Source organism: Pollachius pollachius, assembly GCF_949987615.1.
Source record: "Pollachius pollachius genome assembly, chromosome: 20".
NCBI classification, from domain to species: Eukaryota; Metazoa; Chordata; class Actinopteri; order Gadiformes; family Gadidae; genus Pollachius; species Pollachius pollachius.
In genome coordinates this window covers 15,603,199-15,630,868 of record NC_136953.1, presented here as the reverse complement: position 1 = coordinate 15,630,868, position 27,670 = coordinate 15,603,199, and positions in this window count along the sequence as shown.

Here is a 27,670-nt window from a genome sequence, read left to right as displayed (position 1 = left end):
TCATCCCCTGAGCCCCATAGACTGGCAAATAGAGGTGTGTGTGTGTGTGTGTGTCTGTGTGTGTGTGTGTGTGTGCGCGATTGGTAACGTTCCAGCGACGAGCCACCTTTTTACTGGCCACCTTTACAGCCAGATGTTGCGGTGATGGGACGATGAGGATTCCGGGGGAGGGGGGATGAGGTGGGGGATGAGAAATAACTACAGTTGACTTCTTCGCCGCGGCGACACTGATACTTTCAAATCTCCTCACAACCCCCGATGTCCCCAGATGTTTGCTCCTCCCCCGAGTATTTTAAAGTTGGTTTTTTTTCATCCACGTCTGTATGATGCTCCCTCCATTCCCTGTCGCCTCTCTCTCCCGCTATCTGTCTGTCTCTCCGTCTCTCTCGCTCTCTCTCTCCGTCTCTGTCTGTCTGTCTGTCTGTCTGTCTGTCTCTCTCTGTCTCTCTCTCTCGTTCTCTCTCTCTCTCTCTCTCTCGCTGTGTTTCTCCCTATCTCCTCCTCCTCCTCCCGGTGAGGAGGCAGATGCCTGGCGACCCCAGAAGGAGCGAGTGCCTCTGATTTTAAAAAGGAGCCTAATGAATGAGCGCCGCCTGTTTGTACGGCCGCCGCCAAGTAGCGCAGCTGTGAGCGAGCGAGACCCCCCCCCCCCCATCCCCCTCCCTCCCCCCTCTCCCCCATTCTCCCCCACCCATTGCAAACCCCTCTCCAAAAAAAACAACCTAGGAACTCCACTGCGACACATGTCGCAGTGGAGTGTGTGCCCTCAGAGCGAGGAGAACTCAACTCAAACAAGGTAGTCTGTCTCGCTCTCTGTCTCGCTCTCTGTCTCTCTCTGTCTCTCTCTGTCTCTCTGTTTCTCTCTCTATCTCTCTCTCTCTGTCTCTATCTGTCTCTCTCTCTCTCTCTGTCTCTATCTGTCTCTCTCTCTGTCTCTGTCTGTCTCTATCTGTCTCTCTCTCTCTCTGTCTCTATCTGCCTCTGTCTCTCTCTGTCTTAGTCGTCTAGATGTTCTTTTTCGTCCCCCCCCCAACTGTGGCCGTTCAGCGAATCACGTGCCCCCAAAACAAATCCTCCAAGTACAAACGTACGCCCGGTTGGGGCGCTTAGCGACCGCCGGACCCCGGCGCCCGGGGAAGGGGTGAGGTTATGGATGAATCTGGGCCACCCGTTTATTCTACCCCGGGCCCCCTGAGGCCTGGCCGGCAGCCGTCACCGACGCTGGCTCATCGCCGCCGCCACATCCTCCCTGGCTCCCTCTCTGCCTCCGCCTCCTGTTGTCGTCGGACGCTATTCCGGGCTAATCACCGCTAATGAATCCGTATATCCCCGTCGCCCCCCTAGCGCCGCGAAGAGTGGCCCCTTGTCAGGGAGCGAAGTGATAGTGGAGCAGAAAAATAAAGAAATAAAACCGTCTATTCCCGGAGTGTTATCCGTCTCCGGGACTCTTATAGGGGACGCCTGTCGGTTTGAAGATAGAGCTCTCTCTCCGAGTCAGGTGGTGCCCTTACCTTGCTGTTGGTTATTTCCTTATCTTAGGGTGGTTTTGAGGAGGGGTGGGGGTGGGGGGAATGTAATGGAGGTTTGAAGGAGCAGGTGATGGGGGGGGGCTAATTGGACATTAGCCAGGATATAAGGGTCCCAGAATGACAAGTGCACGCTTGACAAGGTCAGGATTTGATTAAAGGGGAAGGGGAGATGGTGGTCCATGCCGTGATTAACTCAGACCCCAGCCTGCCCCCCCCCCCAACCCCCCCCAAACTCATCTTGTTTGGTCCCCACATATCACTAAGGGCTTTTAGAAACCTTACTACACATAAACACACACACACACACACACACACACACACACACAAACTAGCTCTCGTTGGTGTGTGCGTCTGTTGGGTTACACAGTGAGCATGGCATGCAGGGGCAGGACAGAGTAGCGGCTTCCAATCGAAAGGTACTGGGTTCGAAACCCGGAGGCCACCTTGAGCTAGACGCCTCCCTAGCACTATTCTGCTCCTTTCGTGAAATTCATCTGAATCCACCGCGAGTCACTGGGGGGAAAAAGCGTCCTCAAACCGACCAAACGCTGACTAAGAAGAGTCGGCGTTGTTTGGTGTTTGTGACCGATGAGTCACGATCTCGTCAGCAGCGCTTTGGTTCAGCGCAGTCTTTAGCGCCGCACTATAGCATCGACAGACGACTTCTGCTGTGATCCTTTACCTGTGTAAACGGGAGGTCTGTTTAACCACAAGCAGCGCTCGTTCTCAGGTAATCCTCAGCCTCACCACGGCCCCTTAGGGCCAGGGAGAATACTCTGGGAGCCCTTTAGAGACATCCTCTCTGGTCCACACCGTGCTCTTAGGCAGAAAGCAAACAACATCCAGACCCATAAAAAAGGAGCCGATCCAATGCTTTACACGTAAGCAAAGTCTGAGGAAGGAGGCCGGCTGGAGAGTAGATTCATTTTTTTTCTATTTTGAAAGATCAATGTGTTGCAGGCCTCTGATCGATTGGATGATGGGCGGGTGAGTTAGAGTCGAAGCTCCTCTCGCTCTCTTTTAAAGATCTTTTAGGTTTTTACTTCAAGTGGTTGTAACTGCCCTGCAAATCATCCAAAGACTGTGTGTGTGTGTGTGTGTGTGTGTGTGTGTGTGTGTGTGTGTGTGTGTGAGATTGGAGGGGGGGGGGGATCATGTATGATGCTTTTTTTATGAGTGCTTTTATGCTTCCAATGTCTTCCAGGCATTATGTTGGCTACTCCCACACACACAAACACACACACACCTACACACACACACACACACACACACTCGTCTCAAATCTCCCCCCCACACTCACCCTCCCCCCCTATTGTTTACTTGTTGCTGTTTACCGCCATGCAATATTGATGGGGTCACCCAGGGAGCACAGGGGCCCCATCTCAATGTTTAATGTATAATATGGAGCCACAAATGGCCCCTCTTCAATGTAGAGGCAGAGGCAACAAAAAATAAAATACCCCCCCAAAGAAAAATATACAGAAAAAACACTGGTGGATCAGAAATGCACTCAGACCGCATTGGAAATGTATATATATATATATATAGAGATACATAGACAGATATAAAGATAGGGATAGATGGATGGATGGATGGATGGATGGATCTATATATAAATGTGTATATCCATGGGAGTGGAGATATTACGGCAGCGCATCCAAAGTGGCCTTTCGAAGAAAGTAATAATCTTGAATATTCTCTGAATAAGGGAAAAGCGTGGAGGGAGAGGTGGAGGGGAAAAATAAATGATAATAGGCTGAATGGAAAGCTCGGGGAGGCGTGCTGGGGTAGACATTACAAAAAAATGACTTTTACGTGTCAAAGAAGCCATGGGGGCCGGGGGGGGGTGGTGTGGGCTGAGTCCATCTCATTCAAGTTTAATACACTGACACACACACACACACACACACACACACACACACACACACACACACACACACACAAGGACAGGTCAGTGATTATTGGACTTCATATCCGAGGGAACGGCAGGACGTGCGCGGCATGTCTGAGCCGCTACGCTAACGCTAGGCTAAAGCTAACGCGACATTCTCGAGCACACTTTATTCCCGTCCTTTATTTTCGCCTGAAAGAACTCTGTGATGTCGTGGGGACGTCCGAATGGAGTGCGACGTTTGTAGGACTTCCCCATTACTCTCCCCCGACTCCTGCCTCTTAATCAGGCCCTCCCCCTCCTCGTCCCTCACCCGTCCCCTGCTCCCCGCTCTGGCAGGGCGTCCATTATTTCACCACACCCCCCGTGGCGTTGGGGCGGGGCGGGGGGTGGTGGTGGTGGATGTGTGTGTGGGGGGGGGGGGGGGGGGGGGTGTCACTCGCCACCACTTTAACAGATGAGCGTGCAGAGTGAGCTACGGGGTCTTTGGGTGGGGAGCTGCGTCGACAGATGTGTCTTTGCCATTTTAATCCACCCCCACCCCCCTACCCGACCCATCCACCCAGAGCCTCCTCCTCCTCCTCCCCCTCTCCTCCGCACGTTATATTCCCCCACACACACACACACACACACACACACACACACACAGACACACAAACGTTTATTAACACGTACACACGCACGCACGCACACACACAGACCTATGTGGATTATACAAAAACAAACACGTCCACGCACACACACACACACACACACACAGACACAGACACACAAACGTTTATTAACACGTACACACGCACGCACGCACACACACAGACCTATGTGGATTATACAAAAACAAACACGTCCACGCACACACACAGACACACAAACACACACACACAAACACGTAAATATTGACACACACACGCACACACACACACACACACACATACACATACACATACACACACACACACACAAAGAGGCAACATGCATCCTCAGGCGAAGCTCGATATACACAGTCAGACAAGCACGCCGCACAGACAAGACACTCGGACCATTAACCCCCCCCCCCCCCCCTCCCGAAACACACACACCGACATCTCCATCACTGAACTCTGTATTAACTCTGAAAGCCACTCTATCCTAGATGGGAGTATTAGGGCAGGGAGGCACCGAGGGGTCTCCGAGGGAGAGACGGAGACAGAGAGAGAGAGGGAAAGGGAGATAGCGAGAGAGCCTCGATTATTGCTTATTTTAAACACTGCTCGGATCCGCACGCAGAGTGCGGGGGATCGCGTTACACGCCAGACATCCTACCCCTCGCCTCGTAAAAATAGGAGCGGACTTTAGTGAGAACGCTTGCCTTTCTGCCCTCGACGCTACCTGGCGGTGACCCCCACTTCCATTACCCCCCGCCGTGCAATAGAAGCCCCTAGAGTCCGGGGCCGTGCACGTTGCAGGGATTTGCACTTGCAAGCGCGTGCACGTGCAGTGGACACAGTGCAAGGGTGTGCATGTTATAGGGGTGTGCACATGTGATGGTGTGCATGTTGTAAAGGTGTGCACGTGCCGGGGGTTGAGGTGCACGAGAGGAGCCAAGAGTGCAATATAAACTGCATGGGGCCCTGGATGGCTGAGTGCCATTCGGTGGGACTCTTTCAATGTGTTTGTGTTATCATCTCCTGGGCCCCAGTTCAAGCCTGTCAGGAAGAGGATTACTGTGGTTCTGATTCGAGATCACTTCCTCCGTGGTGTTTGAGTAAGAGTGCAGGTTAATCTTTAACCAAGGCACTAATTGATCTCCTGGACAGCATAGACCCCTAGACGGACTAGACAAGACTGCATTTTATGCAGCGTATCGGGCGGTATGTGGCTCAGGAGGTTGTGTGGGTTGGCTGGTAACCCGAAGGTTGCTAGTTCGAAACCCGGCTCCTCCGAAACTCGAAACCCGAGTGCCGAGGTGTCCCTGAGCAAGACACCTCACCCTAACTGCTCCCGACGAGCTAGCTGTGGCCTTGCATGGCTGACACCGCCGCCGGTGTGTGAATGTCTGCATGATTGGGTGAATGTTAGGCAATATTGTAAAGCGCTTTGAGTGGCCACTGGTTAGAAAAGCGTGAAATAGATGCAGTCCATAAATGCAAATGCTGTATAACGCCCAACATTTAATAGTCGACTACAACGTACAAGCTGTCGTTAAAGTAAAATCACTACAAAATGTGTCAAATAAACAATGAATGTAAAATAAAAGCATGATGATGGTGCCCATGATGTGACAACCAATTAGTTAATTGACAGTGTATGACATTGTAACTACGGTGACCGCCAGGGTTCTCCGGCTGACGACTAATCTAATAACCCCGAAATGGGACCAGAAATCCTGCTGTGCATTGTATTACCCGCAGGCCTTTATTGGATTACCTGCTATGATACTTTACAGCCCTTTAGTCTGGCTCACTATGATAATTCACTTCCATGATATTCTGGATAGGGTGGTGGCTGAGAAAGACCCAGAAATACTCTGCTATAAGCGTCGTTATAGTGTGTGATACTTTGACTGTGATGGTGCTTCTTTCGGGACCGGGGTAAAAATAAAAGATTCATCTTTACTACGTTATATGAATACGTTATTCTACGATAAAACTTAACGGATATGAGAATGGGTGGCCAAGGGGTGGTAAAATATAAGTACTTTTTATGGCTGCTATGAATTACGTTCTGTGGAAGCTACATCCAGTCTAGTTACTGCAGCAAAGTATTGTTTTTTTCAGTGGGCTTCATGGCACATATTTTGTTGCTCGAGAAACATTACATTGTCATGGCTCCACACATGAAGAACACACATGACATTTGTCAAGTTTAAGTGTTGTATAACATGATTCTAACCTGCGAGTGACATGTTGCACATTGCTTCTGTTGCTGCTATTCATTGATGATGAAATGGTACTGGGAAATACTGAATTCTGTTTCTGTAGATTCATGTTATGTGAGAACAACAGTATCCCGCAACTCAAATGGAAAGTGGAGCGCTATTCATCTGGTTCCCAGGCTTTTGTTAACAAAGATCAAATATGAACTGATATTTCATGACCTAATCCATTGGAATACAACGTCACTATACTGGATCAGTGGTGTTGTGCGAAAAACCTAAAATGATTGGAAAGCAAAACGGTGTAACTCAGCCGGGTTTTCCTGTTGATAGCTCGACATGGCTCGACTCTCTCTCTATCTCTCGCAGTCTCTATCTCTCGCAGTCTATCTCTTTCTCTTTTCTCTCACTGTGTCTCTCTCTCTCTCTCTCTCTCTCTCTCTCTCTCTCTCTCTCTCTCTCTCTCTCTCTCTCTCTCTCTCTCTCTCTCTCTCTCTCTCTCTCTCTCTCTCTCTACAAAGTGGTCCTCAGCATCACCCAGTGAGCAGTCGAACAACATCAAAGCGCTCGACAAGAAACACAACACACTTTTTCTGTGTATCACTGGGCAAACGCACGCTGTACATAATGAGGAACGGTGCCAAGCCCAGCATGGGGGGGACAAAACACACAAACGCAAACACACACACACACACACACACACACACACACACACACACACACACACACACACACACACACACACAGACAAACATTTAAAACATTTTACGCTGTTTTGGTTGGCTTCTCCAGTAAACTTAGTTATTCTCCCTGCAATGTGATTACAGTGATTGTATTGCGTTAACAGATTTGTATTATGTTGTGCGCTGCGTTGTGTGGTGATTTTACAGCTCCATTCGGGAGCTGTAGTTAGGCATAAACGCCCTGGAAAGGGCAAGATCTTTTATTCATTCGACTCGCGAGATTTCAACGAAATATTTCACACTGAAAGGAGGGAAACCTGTGGGGAAAACAAGCAGAGAACAATACGTTAGGTCGCGGAAGATTTGCCGGCTGTGTTGTAAAATAAACAAAGGCACGCGCAAGAGACATGACACAAACACACCAGAAGGAACGACAGGGGAAAAGTTTGCCTTTTTTTCCCTTGGTGCCGACTCTCATGAGCAAACGGCAGAGGAGGGGAGGGGGGGAAATAGCAACTTGTATTTCTATCTCTCGGACGAGCCAAAGGCACCTCTGCTGTTTCCTCTCCCCACATCGCAGCCCAACGCAATCATTTCAGAATTGATTTTCATGGCTCACAGAGAAATAATGGGAATTCTTTCTAATGTAGAAAATGTATGTGTTCCTTTTGGTTAACCAGGATAGACCATATTTCAGGCTTGTCAGTTAGAGAGGGGTAAGAATCGCTCTCATCTTTTTGCTCCACTTTCTCCCTCTCCTTGCCCCACCTCCACTCAGCTCCCACTGTCTAAAGAATGACGAGCCATCATCTCTGGGAATCAATCAAATGTCTCTACTTTGGCTCTCGAAACGACTGAGAAAGTTCGGAAGGGGGCTTTTCACCACCACACCGGTCCATGTTTGCCGCTTTCTTTAGCTTTTCTTTTTCCACCCCTCCCCACACAGATAAAATGTCACGCCAACCAGCGAATCATTCTTCATAGTGACGGAGGGTGGAGAGAGGGGGAGACTGGGGGAGGGCGGCAATTGCCTTAACATGCCCCAGTTAGCACTCACTTACCCGGTACCTACTCATTCAACCCCCCCCCCCCCCCCACGCACTTCTCACCCCTCCCCTTCCCCCCCCCCCCCCCGGTAGCCCCCCCCCCCCCCCTCATTTCTCATCCTCGATACGTCGGCACTTGAGTGAAATCTCCATCTCTCTCTCGACTGGAGACCCTCCACAGACACACACACACACACACACACACACACAATCCCGAATCCACGCCTCGGCCCCAACTGGCACTCTTAATGTGAAGAGCTCACCCTACTCCTTCCTCTATCAAAGAACCCCCCCCCCTCCCTCCCCCTTACCCCACCCACCCACCCTCCCTCCCTTCTGTCTCTCCCACACGCCTCTCATTCACTGTCAGGGGCGGCTCAACGCAAACGCAGGAGCCCTGAGCCAAAAGAGATGGGGAGCGAGCTCTCCTCTCCCGCTCTCTCCTCCTGCTCTGGATGAGCCCGGATCCATTTAGCGGGGCCTTATCCATCAGCCGCTGTCCGGCGCGTAACGCGCTGCCCAGGTGCCATTACTGTACCATTACACGCCAGACCCCTCCCCCCACTTTATCACCCCTATAGGAGCGCCAGCAGCTGTTATTAATGACGCTGCGCGAAAGAGGATATTGATTGACAGGAACGGGGGGTGGGCCGGGCCGGGGATTGCCTGGTATTATGGGATGGGGTTTTGTGCGATGGGGCTTCGGGTGCGTCGGTCTTTCGTTTCACTTTGCGTACTTTTGGTCGGTGTTGAGACGGTTCTTCGTCGAGGGGTCGGAGGTGTTTACGGTGTTTGCATACGGCGTTGCGGTCGGATGCTCGGATGCAAAGTAGGAAACGGGGATCTCACTCATCGGCCGTAGTTACTCTGATGAAAACTGGATATGCGAACGGGGTACCGGTTTGAGTTGTCATGGCGTTCACATCATCTTTGTATGAACTACACCTATTGACTTTCAAACACGCACACTACTTATTTTCTATCATTAGTATTCCAGACTTGTGTGGGGAGGAACACAAGCCTCCTTGCGTGTTCCAGGCGAGACTTTTCGGAACGCCGACGTAAAGGCGAATCTCGGTAATGACCTCGCCGAGATAAAGGAATTACGCCGCGACCGCCATGACACCCGGACGATAAACAACTGGGGCGTCAGGAGCGATTAGGGGCCAGACGCGATGTGTGAGAGCGCAGCGCCGGGAGAGAGAGCTTATTCCAAACTCGGGAGGCTTTTCAGCGCGAGTCCCGCGTTCCGTTCAATTATCATCAGACGTTGTCAGGGGCAATCTGCAAGTAGCCACTCCCTAATTCTAATGGGGGCGGGGGGGTGTGTGGGTGGGGGGGTATTGGCTCGTTGATCAACGGAATATAAATCAGCCGAAATACACAAAGACCTCCTGTCTTTGTCTACGTGGGCCTGATTGATTCGAGAGAAAGGCGAACAATCGGGAAGCCGACGGAAAAATTACACCCAGGAAAAAAAGGACAGTTTTTTTGTGCTGTTGAGGCGTCTCGTGTTGCCCCCCCCCCCCCCCCCCCCCTGCGCTACATAAACGATTTTCACTTTGAAAGTAAACAGACTTTGTGTGACTTTCCGTGGACGCACATATATAGAAAACTTTGGTGACAAGCACAAGCTTTTATCTGACAAGCGCCCCCCACTCCCCTACTCCCCTCCTCTGCGAAAATCCCTCCTTCGATAAGACGTCGAGGTTCTTAATAAATTGTAAAATAGGGTGGGGAGAAATGCGACGCAGCGAAAGATGGCGAGGAGGAGCGACGGAGGAGGAGGTGGGGGAGGGGTGGATGTGGGGGGGGGGGGAGTGACATTCCGCCGCTGAAAGGACTCGAGAGACGAGAGATGGACCGTTTACTATCTTGTTGCCTCCATTTCCTTATTTACTATAAGCGACAATCACAAAGTATAGTCTAAGTGTAGCCCCAGCCAAGGTTATTCGCCCCGTATTACCGTCTTATCAAACTGAGTGGAGACCTTGCTGTTGTGTCAGAAAGCTTATAGCCACAGCCCTGGGCCCAGCAATTTATGTCAGTTGTGATTGCCACTTTTTTGTTTGAGGGGTCGTCTACCGGCAATGGAAAAATCGAGAGAGGAGGGGGGCCTTGAATATGGCGCCTTTAGCTTGAGGTTTAGCGAACACTCCGGGGTCGACCGCACGATGACGTTGTTGAGAAGTAATGGGAGGGTTTGCTTCACCGCTTGTAAAGTTTAGCCTCGCGGACATTTTCCTTAAACTATTAACACTAACCGGCAAAGTGTTAACAATGGATTCAGGGAATTCGAAGCCAGGATTTCATTTCTGTAACCCCTGAGCCAAATTGGCAACCGTCCCAGGAAAAAGAAAACACGGAATACTGCAAACTGCTATCTGGTGTTGTTGGTCTTTTGTTGATGGTTTGAAAGTGAAAGTGAAAGTGGCCTGCAGCGAGGTTTGTGTGAGCACTGCGGCCCGACAGGCTGGCATGGGGTGGTAAGATTTCCTGCTGCATTAGCGAAACACGCGTCTCCCTTCTGACGGGCTTTCTTGGTGTGCCAAGGGCAAGTCGGGAGACCACGACCGCGGCCTCGTTTGAATTTCAGATTCTCATCAATTATTCGTTTGTGACTGTCGACTAATTGTGGCTTTTTTTTTTTTGGCCCTCCTGCCAAGAGTGACTGGATGATGTGACAGAAGGAATAAAGCAAACACAAATAAAAACCGATTTGCACCGGTGGGGGACGTTGCTACACACTACAGTCCTAGCTTTTTAAAATGTGGGTTTTCATCCCGCCGTCGAATATCCAGTCCCTCATTTCTTGAATAATGGCTAAGAAGTGCCACTGGCAAGGCTTATTTCTCGTCACCAACCGTCTGAAGGCCTGATATTTATACACAGGTACCTGAACATGTCATTCAAAGAGGATGGAGGAGTTCCAGCCTCCTCCATCGTGAATTAAACATCTTACTCCTTCTCCTCCTACAAGGCCTAGCCAAAGTCCTACATGGGCCTTGCTACATTTTGTCCTAGCTGAATATTGAACAGTGCATATACCATCTTGCATATGTGTGGAAGTGTGTGTGTGTGGGTACGTTCGTATGTGTGCGTACGTGGTTTGTGCGTGTGCGTGCGTGCTTGCATGTGCACGTGCGTGCGTGCGTGTGTGCGTGCGTGAGTGTGCGTCAAAGGGCTCTATTTGGGGCAGCAGGCGCAGGTGTGCTGGGCGGCGTGTTCGGTGGAGGCAGGTTACTGCAAACAGATGGAGCAGAAGGCGGGGTAGGCTGGGGGGGGGGGGGGTGGGAGGGCTGGAGGTTGAGGGCGGGCGGACGCCTCTCGCGGAGAAGATGGAGATGGGAGGGGCCGCGGAATGGTGGAAGGGGGTCCTGTTCGTGACTTGGGGGGGCCACGTGTCCACGCCCCCCCCCCGCCTTACCTCCGCTAACGTTGTCTCCACCTCGATGGTTGAGCGGCCCTTGAACCGAGCCGTGCGCGTCACGGTCACAGACACAGTGTGTGTAGGCTGCCTGTTATAGACGAGGTGTGGTTTTAGGTGTGCTTGCTGATTTGTGACCTGAGAATGTTCATATTTGTTATTACATTTACATTTAGGGCATTTAAAGTACATGTACGTTTGTAAGAAGAAAACACACAATGTATCGCTGCCTGTACTTCATAGATAGGATGTTCATAGAACCAAGTGCCAAGCGCTAACATTCGCTAGGCTAACCCATTCCCCGCGTACAACGAAGATAGTTAGGATAAGATGCTACGCAATGCTAAGTTCTATTTTTTAAGTGCCAGGACGTACAACATACATTAAGTGCCAGGACGGGGGGAGGTTATGCAGAGTCCAGGTGAATCTTGAGTCTTTAATGTTCTATATTTAGGTAGGTTATTCCCGTTTAACTCAGCGCAGTGTTGCTTCTCAGAACATGTGAAGATATTTCTCCTCTGTGATGAAATTGCCGCATGAGAACATCAAACCCGCCACCTGCAAGTGTGTCAGAGTTCACATCCTCGGCATAAGATTCTCGTTTTATTCTTTCCAGCGGACCGCTGCATTTCACAGGCATAGGAGAGGCTTATAGGAAGATCCTCCAAAAACAGATCAATACTTTCCAAAGTACATTTGTCTGTTGATATTTGGCAAAACACGGGACCGGTGCCATTCTGCAATATTCAACGCACCCACCTTTTCGGCTTATTTTATCCCTTTTCAATGTCAAACTGCCTCGACAAAGCCAATGGTTTAACACCTGTTTGTTCTGCCCGGTATTGTCATGCTAGGAACCTTGATCGAGTGGCTCAGATGTTCCTCCTTTAGGTTCACGGACGATATAAAGTGGATTAAAACTAAAACAAATCTACACTTTAACAAGCGTTTAATGCCCCTTAATAAAACCGCATTAAACCCTCACAGCAGATGCCCAGTCTTCATGCTCCTGATTACTTTCCTTGGTTCTCATTAATTGAAACTCGTAACGATTAGTCGATATTAATTAGTGAATCATTATTAAATAATTTCCTCCTTTTTTTTTATGTAATATTTGAGAATAATGAGTCAACTTATCGAAAGGAATCTAACTTTTTAGAAGCCTGATTGATTTTCATTTTTTTTATTTAATAATTTTTCTTCCCTTTTTGTTAATTGGTGCCCAGGCGAGCCCCCCTCCTACGACAGATGCGTTCCTTTTTGCAGTTCCATTCTTTCCCCCTGGGTCTCTCCTCACCCATCTGAGGGCCTAGGGTTTGAGGGAATAATGTGAAGCCGTTCCCAATCTCTAATTGTGATAATTAGAGGCTCCCACAGTTGAACCGATACAATGAAAAGGGCTCCAACACAGCAGGCCCCTCCAGTGAAGGCCACCAATGTGAAGTTCCTCCACAGCTAAATTACAGTGTTGGAATTCACCCCCAAAAAATCAGCTTCCTTTAGAAAAGGCTGCAAATCTGCCCATTAATATTAATATTGAAAAGGGAGGCGAGATTGGCGTTGTGTGTGTGTGTGTGTGTGTGTGTGTGTGTGTGTTGGGGGGGTGCTGTCGGAGGTTGTGAAAATCAGCTCTTATTGAGTTTAATACAATGCCCCCCCCCCCTCCCCCTTTGCTAGGCCACATATTTTCCATTAATCTGCACCACATGAATACTAATAGACCCGATGGCTTAATGGCTCTCCCAAATCCCTGTGTTTGATTTCCACTTTTCAAAGTGACCTTTTCCCCGCACTAATGGGCTCACCTGTGCTAGATCGCTCCGTAGTGCTGTTCAGAGGGGTGGGGGGGAGGGGATGGATGGATGGGGACAGCCTCCCCCCCCCCCCCCCCCTTCTCCCCTACCTCCCTCTCCTTCCCTGCCCCCACTCTCCCTCTCTCTCTGAGAGAGAGCGTAGGGGAAGACATCCGCACTCAGGTGAGCATTCAGTCAGTCTGACAGACAGTCTGACAGGCACATGCATTTGGTACACAAGCATTTAGTACACACACGCACACGCGCACGCACACACGCACGCACACAAACGCACACACACGCCCGCAGAAGCCTGGGGAGTGACACCGAGGACTCCAGCGGTTAATTCCTGTTAGCAGTGCATTATGTTATGCCGAACCGTAATGACAACCTACATCCTATTTCTGGCCACGCTCGCAGTAAAACGCTGCCGGGCACGGCTCTTTAGACCGCCTGGCTTTGAGAAATGATCACCTTGTCAGCGAGCGCTCCCATTTTTTCCCGGCTAGTGTCTACAGTGTGGTAGTTTTGCCGGAATCTCAGGCCAGGGACTGGTGTTCTTTCGGCAGACCACTTTCAGCAAACGTCGACGCGGAAATACATTGTTTGCGAAAAACTTGTGAAATTGGTGCTTAGCCCAGAGGCATTAATACCCAGAGATAGTAGGAAACTGGGTGAGGAAAACAACATTTTCCCTATTAGAATGGGAGGTGGGCATGCTGGCAATGGCATCTCTTTTACACCACTGCCAAGCCAATAGTCGCCCACAGTCTTTTTTTTACGGTTTATGGAGTTTTGCCTAATGTTATATGTGCGCTGGATGCTTCCCACGGGCACAACTGATGGGCATTTCCATTGTTTGTTTGTCTACCGTTTGTTTTTTTCCTGAAATGGCTTTGCAGTTTGCTGTCCCACTTTCTAGTTTCTTGTTTTGTTTGTGTTGTGTTATGCCACGGTCGCACCGCTGTTCCCTGCATATTCAATGAGTTGATTTATTTGTGTAGCATGCAAACAGACATGAGATGCCTTGCAAGGTTACGCGCAAACAAGCTTGCGATGTACTTTGCAATGCTAATTAACTCTTCTGTCGTTCGCCGTCGTTTTTCCCTTCCCCGGACCATAAACCCATTCAGTGATCGCCGTGCCCTTTTGACCAGGATTCAGACAGCATCTTTTGTCTGAATCACGTGCGTTTGGAGGAAGATACAGATTTTGCTTTGAATAATTAATGGTTTCTGGTAATTATTTGATTATTTACCCCCCTGTGACAGCTTATCAACAGAGCTATCATCAAATTCCACACTCTAGAAAATGCTTGGCATGGAATCACCGCAATAAACTAGACTAATCCAATGACTATTTATAATCATTATTCTCGTTTGAGGAATGAACAACAGTTACAGCCTGGAAGTTACTAATAAGACGTGGAGAACTGTACAATAGGGTAAGAAGCAGCTTAGTTCTCCAAACATTACCTTAACCCACAAAGCGTTGGCAGCGTTGTCGCTCAGCGACATTTCAGATTGGATCCGCCCGATCAGAAAACCCAGACCTGTCCAGACTTGACACTTGAATGCAAACTCTTGTTATTCTCTCATCTCCTGGGCCTGGCCGTGGGCTTTGGATGGCTATCTGGCACATTACGATGCAGGCCAGCACCTCACATCACAATATGAGCAAAAAGACGTGTTTGAGACGGTCTGGAGCGGACAGCTAATCCGTCTCTGCGTGATCAGAAGGCAGAGGTGGGATTGAAACGATGAGGTTAACCGAGGTCAACGTTACAGATCTGGGATATAAGGGATATGGGTTATGATGAGGTATCCATTCAAAATGACAATCCTCGATCCTTTTCTTGGGGAACAGGGAACTCGAGACAGGGTTGAAACGGCGCCTCCATTCCCTAGCCGATTCCGCCATAATGACGGGGACCACTTGAGAGAGTCTGAAAGACGGTGCCTGGCAGCCCAGCGTCGGTATGGTGGAGGGGGTGAGGTCCAGAAGTTGGTCCAGAGTGGTCTCACCCCTTCCCAGGGACCACAACCGCCTGCCCAGCCCAAGGCCAAAGGGGGTGGCCAAGGTTTCAGATAAGATTGGACAGCTTGGCTCCAGGGGGGGCGTGGGCCCCAGTGGGAACAGGGGGTCCTGTCACCACTGATAGATGCTCGCCCAGAACGCCAAACGCCAAATAGACCCGGGTGAGGGCTGATGGTCACTTACACGACTGCACGCACAGACACCCATATGCACATGCCTCAGTCTTTCAATCTCATTCTTGGTTTTCCACCTCAGTGTATACTTTGCTGTCCCTAGCATATTGCCCCCAGGACTCAAGCCATTTAATGGCTGTCACAATTGTTAAAGGCCAAATATTCTCTATTGCCTTTTCTTCTGCCCCCTCCCCCCTCTCCCCTATTTTCCTATCAGACAATATATGTCCATTTTTGTGAAAGCTCCCTCTAGACATTGCGGTATCTTGATCTAAAACTTGTGCGTCACATTGATAAAGTTGGCCATCACTATTGATGACAAAGTCTTTCTTTTTGGGGACACCTCTTGACAGAAAGTATTAAGGAATAAGGCTTTAATAGAGGTTGATGATGGCAAGATAAAGGCAGCAATTTAGCCAGCATCTTCAATGAGAATGGGTGTCCATGATTCATAAAGGGAATCCTTCACATTGTGGGCAGGGAAAACAAAGGAAACAACGATAAGGTGAACATCATGAGGGTTAAGGATTGGCCATGGATGAAGGCAGCTATGGCAGTAGAGATCAGTTTAGTTCGCAGTATACTATGGAAGGGTTGGGAGGGGGGAGGACATGTCTGCAAGGATGCAAGGCAACTGAAGAAATCTACACAACGTAGAGGTCAGGATATTGACATGTTCTCAGTATCAGACACTGTGGCTACAGTTGCAGTGCGAATGCTAACTAACCAGCCACCTGTCAATAGAAAGGAGGAAGGGAGCTATCTCCGGGTGCAAGGAGGATTTATACACGCCTTTTAATTTGATCAGCAATGTAAACAAGGTTAGATATCTATTTGTAATTTTTTATTATTATTAGGATATGTTTTTTGACAACAACTGTTGTTGCGTCACATTGTTCAACACAAATTGGACTAAGGGGTTTTCAGGAATGTCAAGAATACAATGATGATACAATCCAAGGGTTTATTTTTCCTGTGGTGCAGAAAGCTTTGAATACAGGGTTAATCGTATGTTTCCAATCAAAGGAGGCCTTGATGCATGAAGGGTTTTCTTATTCTCTCAAATCAATTAAAGGATGGCCGCCGTGTATTGAACCCCCTCCCCCCACCTTCTTCCACCCGGCCCGCCTGACCCCCACTCCATGGTGGGTGCGCTCTGGGACCCCCTCTGCATAGGAGGACCCCGTCATTAGGAACGTGCCCCCGGGCAAGGGGGCTTCTTCGGCTGTCACATCGCAGAGCCTCCCCCCCCACCCCCACCCCCAGATCCGCACTCCAACCAATGACGGAGCTTTGATGGTCTCCTCAGAGAATCCTCGGGGGGATTGGAGGCGAGGGGTGACGGCGGGTCAAAGCCGTCCCCCGTCTTCCCTCTAAATAGAGTGCCTTTAGGTGGATCTCTCGGGGGACCCCCGGCTTCCTCCACCGATCGGTATTAGCATGGGGGGGGGGTGGTCGTGGGAGGATGAGGCCCTCGTCTCGCACGCCGACAGCTGGACGCGACGCGGCCTAGTTGTGGCGCTAATAGAAAATCACGGCCCATTACGGCTGTCGAACCATCGCCACTGAGGAGACCTGCCTGGGTTTTCTTGGGCGAAAAGAACGAGATCTACGGCCAGAGGGCTGAACAGATTCGAGCTCGTTCTATATTCAAACAGCCTCCCCCCCCTCCCTCGCCTTCCTTAACAGCGCAGCCCCCGCGTAATGTTTGCAATCCTGGGATCTCTCTCGCCAAAAGGTAGAGGCACGTGACGTTTGCATGCAGCGGCGGTTAGCAGATAGCTCCGCCGTGCTGATATGCTAATGGCTCCACGGTGATTGGACGCGCTTTGCCAGTGCTCCAAAGGGACTTCTGAGCATGCTCTGTTGGAGGAGACCGGCCCTGCATCCTCAGCTTGGTTTTCTCCGTCCAGTGAATGTTGTGTTATCATTCTCATCACGGTGTACACATCCCGACATGAGGAGTGGGGTCTCCGAGGTGTGCGGTGTGTTTCGGCCCGTGACCCTCCGCACCTTGAAAGCTTCTTGTGTGTGGTTTGTTTGCTTGCAATTAGCCCCATGCCACCTCCCACCTCCCACCTCCAACCTCCCACCTCCAACCTTCCACCCATCACCTGCCGATGAACTGCGAGGCTCATTCTACTGTCAAGGCAATGTCCCAGGCATAGAGCAAGCCCCCCCCCCCCCCTCCTCACCTCTCCACCCAACAGGTAAGCCCTAGGGCCTCCACCTTTCACACCTCCTCCTCTCGCCCTCCCCCTCCCTCCCCCACCTACAGGCGGTTCCCCTCTGTCGCCTGAACATCTCACTCCTCCCGTCTCCCCTCCACACATCTCACTCCTCCCGTCTCCCCTCCCCACATCTCACTCCTCCCATCTCACTCCTCCCGTCTCCCCTCCCCACATCTCACTCCTCCCATCTCACTCCTCCCGTCTCCCCTCCCCACATCTCACTCCTCCCGTCTCACTCCTCCCGTCTCCCCTCCCCACATCTCACTCCTCCCATCTCACTCCTCCCGTCTCCCCTCCCCACATCTCACTCCTCCCGTCTCCCCTCCCCACATCTCACTCCTCCCATCTCACTCCTCCCGTCTCCCCTCCCCACATCTCACTCCTCCCATCTCACTCCTCCCGTCTCCCTTCCCCACATCTCACTCCTCCCGTCTCCCCTCCCCACATCTCTCATCGTTGTTCCGTCTTCTTTTGTGGGTGCGCCGCTATCACGTCTCTCCCTCTCTCCCACACTATTATTTTAATACCCCTTACCGCTCCACTGTCTATCTATGTCTCTATCTCCCTGGCTCTCTCTCTCTCTCTCTCTCTCGCCATCGCGCTCCCCCTCCCTCTCTCTCTCTCTCTCTCTCGCCCCCTATCTCCCTCTGTATCTCTGGCTGTGTCTCTCTCTTTCCCGTCACCTCTCTCGCTCCAAGGCCGGTCTTTATCAGTGGCCCTCTCTCACGGACCACTCACCCATGGGTGCTATCCGTCATCATCACACAGTATGGGGAGGGTCAGGGTGGTTGGGTGGGTTGGGGTGGGGTGGTTTAGGGGGGAGGTGGCTGTAAAGTGAAGAGATGAAAAACTAGGATGCATATAAAGTTGTTGAAGGGGTCCGATTTGGGCATGGGAGGGGGAGGGGGAGGTGACAGCAGGGGGTGGAGGTGGGGAAGAGGAAGAGGAGGAGGCGTGGCGACTAGACGAGTGAAGAAGAAGACATGGAGGAGGGAAGAGGAGATGCAGGGAACGGGAACGCTTAGTGATGGGGGTTGAGGAGATGACAGAAGAGGGGAACTGGGACAAGGGTTGAAAAGGGCAGAATAAACTAAAGTGAAGACGAAAGGTAGAGAGCACTGGAATTAAACAAGGCGAAACCCAAGAGGCGTTCGAAAAAGTGGCGCAGCACTGTTCGACAATGTTTATATCCCCTTGAACTCCGAGCACCGCGGTGAAGTCGGAGTGCAGGCGGTTGTGGCGAGATGCCGCATCGTGGCGGAGATCTCTCCCGTCGCCTTGATTTGTGTGAGCGCAGGTCGGCCCCGGGGCTGTGACCTTTAGACCGGGTCCCTGGCCTAACCTCCCACCCCCCCGGGGGGGGGGAGGACGACAGGAAATAAACGGGCGCTTCAATTCAGGCTCACAGAGCGAAACGGACCTGCCAATAATCCATTTTTGACCGGGTTAATACATTCGTGCTTTTTTATGGATGTCTGATATTTTGATGTATGTTCGAATGACGTCTCTTTTTGTCCCAGATATAACGTGGGAGTCGTTCTACTATGATGCAGTTTCATTCCCTTGCTCTTACCCTCGGATACAGCCGTATTCCTCTTCTAGAGAGGGACGTATTTCGCTGTGATTGTTGGTCGCTCGTCCGGCCGAGTAATCAAGCCTAAATATAGTTGTTTTTTTTATATTCATGGAAAAGAAGAGAAAATACGTTTCAATTTCATTATCTCATTATCTCTCCATCTCTGCATCTCTCCCCTTCCTTCCTGCCCCCTCTTCTCTCCCCCCTTGGCGCGGGGGAATCTCCAAACACTCTCGTTTTTTTTTCTTTTTGTGTCACGGCCACAAACATAATTAATTGCACACCCCGTGGAAGCATGGTGCTTTATAGATTTTTGATGGTAATCTTCAGGATTAATTATGTGATATATGTTCCTTGTTAAGGTAATCGGAGCCCGGCTAAATACAATTCATGAACTTTGATAGCGAACTGGCAGCCGATTCTATCCTGCCTTCGCGAATCAATTTGCACCGTTACCCCTCGGAGTTATTGCCTCAGCCGAGATGTGTTGTCAGGTATGAAGGTTGTGCGTGTGTGTGTGTGTGTGATTGTGTGTGTGTTCACGCTCGTGTTACAAAACTGACGAAACGGGGTCAAATGATCACAATGATTACGGCAATGATGGCGCGATAAATATAAAAACCGAGAAGGCAACGGCGCTCATTAAAAGAGATTCTAATGGACGCACGGGGCTGGGGCTGATGTGTTTGCACCCGGCTCTCCTGTAAATTCACGGTTTCATCAGGATGGAAATTGGGTGCCGCCCGGGAATGATATCATTCATGTGGAGAGAGGGCTGATTTGTTCGGATGAAAATGGCTGTCGATCTCGTTCGTTCCTGTGTGTGTGTGTGTGTGTGTGTGTGTGTGTGTGTGTGTGTGTGTGTGTGTGTGTGTGTGTGTGTGTGTGTGTGCGTGTGCGGATGTGCACTCACATCTATAAGTGAGAGGAACAAGTACAACATATGTGGAACGACATCTTTGCTGGCTAATTACGTTATGTATAGATATCCATCTATATAATGTGGATGTGCTGGTACTCTGGTGGCTGTGTGTAATGGAGTGATGGAGAGGTGCTATGGGATAGAGAGAGGCAGAGACGGGGAGAGAGAGAGCTGTGGGAGGGTGGACGCCCACCCATCACCTAGTCTCTCTCTCTCTCTCTCTCTCTCTCTCTCTCTCTCTCTCTCTCTCTCTCTCTCTCTCTCTCTCTCTCTCTCTCTCACCGGCAGACTCGGCGCGTAAACAAATCTCTGGCCACCACAGAGGTCTTCCTCTCTCCCCAAGGAGTAACACCCCCCCCCCCCCCCCCATCCATACACACACTCAACCACCCACCCCCAGGGGGGAGAGGAGTGCCTGGGGGGGGGGTCTCCCAGCGAGGAATGTCACCTTACCGGCCTTCAGGCTGAACGCCCCCCTGCCCCCCCTCCCCCTCCACCTTCTCTCTCTCTCTCACTCGGTTTCTGTCTCTCTGGCTTTTTTTTTTGCACACACACATGCATATGAACCCCCGCCTACTCACTACGTGAAACATATTAATATCCATCTACACGCATACACATACAAACACACACACACACACACACACACACACACGCGCGCGCGCACAGTCCGAGGATGCGTGAGGATTGGTCGGTTGCTGCAGGGATAGTGATGATTGGACCCCAGCCGAGAGAATCACGCAGAGCCACAGGGCTACACACACACACACGCACACAGAGACACACACACACACACACACACAGAGACACACACACACACACACACACACACAGGTTGGTTACAAGGTGGCGGTAATGCATGCAAATAGAGTTTTAAAAGTTTGACGTTTTTTGTACTTCACTTATTGTTTGATGTCTCTTGCAGAACGCATGCGCGCGCGTGTGTTTGCGCCCGTGGGTGTGTTTGCGTGCACGCGTACCTGTGAGAGAGATATTTCACTGGGAATGCGCTTGACTTTTAAATTGATTTATTTCTACCTTTTAACCAAATGAGCCGAGGACCTGAATTGATACACTAACGGTTCTTGATCTATTGCACACACACACACACACACGCCCGCCGCTGACGACGGCCATTGGAGGCCCGAGCACCCCTTTCTGATGAATGGACGTGGTTTTACGGTGTCATTTCTAGATGCAATGGGGCACCCCATAAATTAACCGCTGAAATATTCATGGCACTGTGTGAAAAACACGACATTTGTATGATTTTTTTCGGATAACTATTATAACAAAAAAAGGTGAGATTGTGCCTCCATTTATTTGCGATATTGGATTATCAGTTCTCGTTTACGAGGGATCTCTGTGTCAACGAGAGCTATTTAACAGAGTCATCATCGGCTATAACCTGGGCCGTCGTTGTTTGAATTCAGTGTGTACGCCGGGCGTGATGTTTGTCTGTTTGTTTGTTCCATCACGTTGTCCCGTTGTCGTGACGCCAAGCCACATCCCATCGAGCACGACTCGGCCGATCGTTTTTATCTCTTCCCGTCCGCGCGCCCGTTTCTGGCCGGCTCTGGTGGCCGAACTGTTGGGGGGCAATTCGAATAGATGAAACCGATACACAAACACCACAACACCACACAACGCGCACACGCACACACACACAGCGACACAGACAGACAGCTCAAGGTCCATAAAGCCCCCGAGCACTCCAGGCCGGGCCCCAACAGTCCAGATTTAGCCTCAGTAGCAGCATGTAAGGCAGCCATGCCAGCAGCACCACCACCACTGTCCCCGGTGACCACACTGCTGACCTGCACGGACACGCCTCGTCAGCGCTAGGGCCCAGCGTATCTGCCTTCTGCCCCGCCCGACCGGCTTACTGACGCCGTTGAGAACCTTCGCCTGATGAGGAGGATGCGTCGATTCGTGACCTTTTATTCTTTATTTTTCTCTTCTCTCTTTCCTCTCTTCTCTTCTCTATTCCCTACTCTCCTTCTCTTCTCTCCTTCTCTGTCTTCTATTCTCTTTTCTCTTCTCTTTTCTTCACTGCTCTTCTCTCTTCTCTGCTCTCTTCTCTTCTTTTCTCTCTTCTCATTTCTCTTCTCTCTTTTCTCTCTTTTCTCTTTTCTCTTCTCTCCTCTCTCCTTCCCTGTCTTGTATTCTATTTTCTCTTCTCTCTTCTCTTTTCTTCACCGCTCTTCTGCTCTCCTCTCTTCTTTTCTCTCTTCTCTTCTCTCTTCTCCTCTCTTCTCTCTTTTCTCTCTTCTTTTCTCTTTTCTCTTCTCTCCTTCCCTGTCTTGTATTCTCTTTTCTCTTCTCTCTTCTCTTTTCTTCACTGCTCTTCTCCTCTCTTCTCTGCTCTCTTCTCTTATTTTCTCTCTTCACTTCTCTTCTCTCTTCTCTGCTCTCTTCTCTTATTTTCTCCCTTCACTTCTCTTCTCTCTTCTCTTCTCTCTCTCCTCTCTTCTTCTCTCTTCTCCTCTCCTCTCTTCTCTTCACTTCTCTTCTGTCCTCTCTTGGTTTTGTTTTGCTTTCCCGTAAGTACTCGTCTCTCTCTCTGGCTCTACAGAGTAGCTGGCCGGGCTGTTTCTCTGGGCCGGCATCACAACATCACTTCCCCATCACCCCAGGGTGGTTGTGGCTGAGCTGGGGGTCCGCAGAGGTGGGGTTGATGGTGCTGCTGCTATTTCCGTTGATGGTGTGATGGATTATTTCCCGCCCTTCCTGTCCTGACGCTAGTCATGCGTCCCGGACACCACACTGGGCTTGGCAAAATATGGATTTATGTGTTTATAATAACACACAGGCGTCATATATCATAACTATATATATATAGAGGGAGGTATTTACATTGAGCCACCCGGCAGATGCGTTTCCCGGAGGCGCTGGGAACAATCAAAGGGTATCTATCATTATCGGAGGAACTACACAAAAAATATAAGCGCTGCGTTAGCAAGTTTCTAAAAACCAAAACAACGTGACACAGAGTGCACTTTTGCATCGGTGGTCGGCCGGAGCACGATGGGACTGCTAGGCAAGCAAACCCTTCTAAATTGGACACGAGCACCACCACAACAAAGGAGTAGAAAGTGTGTAGATCTATAGATACTATATATACACACCCGGAGCAGAGGGAGATTTATAGATACGGCGCGGTATGTATAGAGATGGATGGGTGTTTTTGTCTCAGCGGTTTGCCATATCAGGGATTCGTGTGAAGGTGACGACAGGGAGGGCTCTATGGCTGCCTGCTGCTGACTGTTTCTTTCCTCCCTTAGAAGCCTCTGGGGGGGGGGGTGCTTAGCTCAGGAGGTAGAGCAGGTTGATTTGTACCCAGAAGGCTGCTAGTTCGATCCCGGTTCCTCCTAGCTGGGTGTCGATGTGTCCCTGAGCAAGGCACCGCACCCTAAGTGCTCCTGACGAGCTGACCGTCGCCTTGCTTGGTCGACTCCGCCTTCGGTGTGTCAATGTGTGCATTACCATGTGTGTATTAGCCCTTGTAAGTCGCTTTGGATAAAAGCGTCTGCTAAATGCCCTAAAATGTTAAATGTCTGAGGTGTCCGAGGGCCATTCAGAGAAAGGTTTTTAATGTCTGGTTTCTTTAGAATACAGGAGAGAAACGACAGGAGACGACATGTGTTTGATCTATCACACACGCATCGCCAATGAATGCACATTCTAGGGGATCACTAGGAATTTATGGGCTAATTTCTCAAGCCGGTTTGTCAGCCCCATTAAACAAAATTAGCAGTTTGAAATTGATTCGATTTCACAAAATCTACCCTTAGATAGCCCCCCTTTTCTTCCTCTTCCTGACCCTGTTACATGGCAACTGCTGATGTCACACTTTTAATTACAAACAAGCAATTAGTATTCCAGCAGTGACCTGCGAGGTCTCTGGTGCTAAAACATCATTCAAGCAGGAACACGAGAGGAACAACGTCTCGTCACCGGGAAAGGAAGAGCGCTAGGCTATCACGCAGAACACCACCGTTAGAATGCCAGCTGCTAGGTTAGCATGCAGAACACAGGCCGAGGATACATGCCGAATGCTCGGCTGGCGTGCAGTATGCTAGGTTAGCATGCTAGGTTATCGTGCAGAGCGTTAGCATAAATAAGCATGCAGAATGCCGGGTTCACACGTTTACTTTTTGTCAGCATGCAGAGCGCATAGAAACACTAGGTTAGCATGTGGAACGCTAGGTTAGCATGTAGCGGCTACATTTGCAAGGGATCATGTTGTCTCCGTCATCTCTGAGTCTCTCGAACCAAGAATTTATTAAAAACTGTAAAAATGCCTCATAGGCATGTGGGTTCAGAGGTCAAAGACCGCCTCCCAGTGAATGAGCATCCTCTGCTGGCCCACCAGTACCACGCTGGCTTCCCCCTCCACTGTTCCTGAACTCCCCAGGGAGAAGGTATTGGGCTCATTTCCCAATTTTATATATTCGCCAAAGACTACAACGCAAACCGGTGCGTGATACGCTGTCTGTGTCGTCACTGGTGAAGTGTGTGTGTGTGGGAGTGTTTGGGAGGGGGGTAGCATATAGCATGCTGACAAAGACAATTGGATTGCACCTGGGCTTACAGACCTGTGGGTGGGTGGGTGTGGGGGAACCACAGTGGGTGGTCTCGGTGTTGTATTCTACAGTACTACATACGTTTCAGATTGTTTTGTACAGCAGAAGCCACAGTTTACCTCAGAACTAAATGCAGTTTACTGATTCGTAATGCTAGGAATCTGCTGCTTTCACGTTTCAAAGAAATGCATATCAAAATACAGATTTGATGTACTCAATTACTGTACTCAGTTGAATCACCTGTGGAAAGCATTCAACTATCTTAAGTTGAGGAAAGCTTATCCCAAGGACTTCATGGTTACTGCTTCTCCATGTTTTTAGCCCATTCACTGCTCCCTGCCCTTTCCTAATTCCTAACCCTGAGCATCTCCGGCCCCTTCTCCATCCGAAGTTGAATGAATCCAAAGGGCTGACCAGGAAGTGGGTTGGCAGGGGTCAGGTGAAGGGATGAAGCGGGGGATGGAGTGAGGACGACGGCGGTCAGCTGTAACCCCCCATCACCTCCCCCCCCTTCCCTCCTTCAGCTGAGGGCCACCTAGATAGACGGCGAGATGGGCAGATGGACCTGTGGATGGAGGCACGGACGCACGGACGCACGGCCGTGGCGATAGGGCGGGGGGGGGGGGGGGCGGGGCAACACTTCGCCTCTCTCCCATCTGCTGCGTTAGTGCCGCGTCAGCAGCCCTGTCGGCCTCTCACCCGCCTGGCTTTGTAAATATTCTAACTTTTTTGGTTTGTTTTTTCCTTTTACAGGTGTGTTTCTGTGTGTGTGTGTGTGTTGGGGGAGAGAGGGTGTGTGTGTGTGTGGTTTGGCGGTCGGAGATGGGGTGTGTGTGTGTGTGTGTGTGTGCACGCTCTGATAAGGGGGCTGGACGGGGTTGTCTCTGATATCGGTGGATTTCGATCAGTGTTAGTGGAGGTGAGGCGTGACTCAGGGGAGGCGGGTGAGCGGGGGGGGGGGGGGGGGGGGGGGGGAAGGCGCAGGTGGCGATGGCGCTCCCATGTGGCGTCACCTGCCACACATTTCCCTTAATCCGAGAGGCCCAGTGATGAGTCAGCACTGTGTGTGTGTGTGTGCGTGCGTGCGTGCGTGCGTGCGTGCGTGTCTCACGAGGACAACCGGCCACGGTTTGCGTGTTGTGTGTTTGACGTGGGGTGAGCGATGTGCGGTGTGTCTGTCGCGTGTGTCGGTGAGTTGTGTGTCGGTGAGAGTTGTCGGACCCAGACGTCCTTGAGCGTGGCCGGCCTGATGAAGCGGCTCTTGTCAGCCGCCAGAGGGCTGCTAATCACGGGGTAAACGATCGCCGCGGTGAGGGGAGAAATATGGGGGGCGCTTCAAACCCGGGGGTCAGGGTTGGCGGGTTGGCGGGGTGGCGTGGGCCGAACGTGGGGGTGGAGCCCGCAGGGTGGGTGGGTGGTGGTAGTGGTGGTGGTGGTGGTGGTGGTTTGAGCTTTGCTAGCTTTGTTGTATACGGGGAAGGGGTTAATCTAACAATTCTTGGTGCTTGCCACTGGGTTCTTCAGTAACATCCTTACTGGTACCGACAGCGATATATGGTTGTTTCTCCTTCTTCTGACAAATGTACTCATTTTAAGTCGCTTTGGATTTAAGCGTCTGCTAAATGCCCTTAATGGAAATGTAGTGGTGGTGGTGCAGGAGTATGCCGTTCGTCAGGAAGAGGGGAGAGACTCAGCGAAGTGGCAAGATACCTTTGAGCCTTTGAGCATATGGCGGCAAGTCTGCTAGACCAGCTTCGGTGTGGTCTAGACAGAAAGAGCTCATTTGAAAAACATCTGTCGCTAATACGTAAACGATTGAGCAGTTTGAAAGTGAGGGATAAAGTTAGGGTATTAGGCGCGTTTGGAGGCGTACTGGCACTGGACACACCCTGAGTGGTCTGTTTGAACTCTGCCCCCCTATAGGCCAGTCCCAAAATCTGATGGCTCTTTCATCGAGACCACCACCTTTCTACAAACCCCCCCCCCCCTCCCCTCCATACATATGGCTTACCCCCCCACCCCAGCACCCCCCTTCCCCTTCCCCTTCCCAAAAAGAAAAGAGAGAAGAAAATCCAATCCATTTCAGGCAATAATTTCCAGCGTTGAGGCGCCATTACTGTGAAGGCAGATTGATTCACTGTCCGGGGCAAAATGGCAGAGATACAAGGGGAATAAAATGGCGCAAACAGACAGCCCATTAATTTCCCCAATTCATGCTCAAGCACGACGACCCGTTTACTTATTTATTTATCTTTCCATTCCGTAATTTTCATTCTTTTCTTTTTTTTCTTTTCTCGCACAAGGCATCGGAAAGAAAATGTACCACTCTGACAGACTAACCAAGCAGGCTCCCCTACCTAATTTGTATCATCTTACATTTGTTTTTGTTTTGGCATCATCTTTATTTTTATTGCAAATTACAGAGTGCCCCAAGTAACGCAACACGTCCGCCGAATGCTAATGAGCTTAGAGCTAGTCGACTGGCTAGCACTGGGAATACACAACGGATGTTTATGATTATGTTTTCTCATATATATCTCTCTGTCCTCTCTCTCTCTCTCTCTCTCTCTGTCCTCTCTCTGTCTCTCTGTCCTCTCTCTCTCTCTCTCTCTCTCTCTCTCACTCTCTCATTTGCTGATGAGATCTCTGATCATCGCTCGCTCGCCCATCCCCATTAATGTCCTCACAAGATCAAACCGTTCCAGTAACATTGTATTCCTACAACCGCGCGGCGAACGAGAAGTATTGCCAAACACGAGAACAGCTTGGTACAAAATGGCCATTTACAGTTAGCCGGGGCTGACATCGTTTAGCTCACAAATTGTGGACCTGCATTTACATATTTCTGCTGATAAAATATTGTAGAGAGGCACATGTGGCTATGTTAGGGGAATAGCGACAGCAGAACTGTTTGACGCAGCA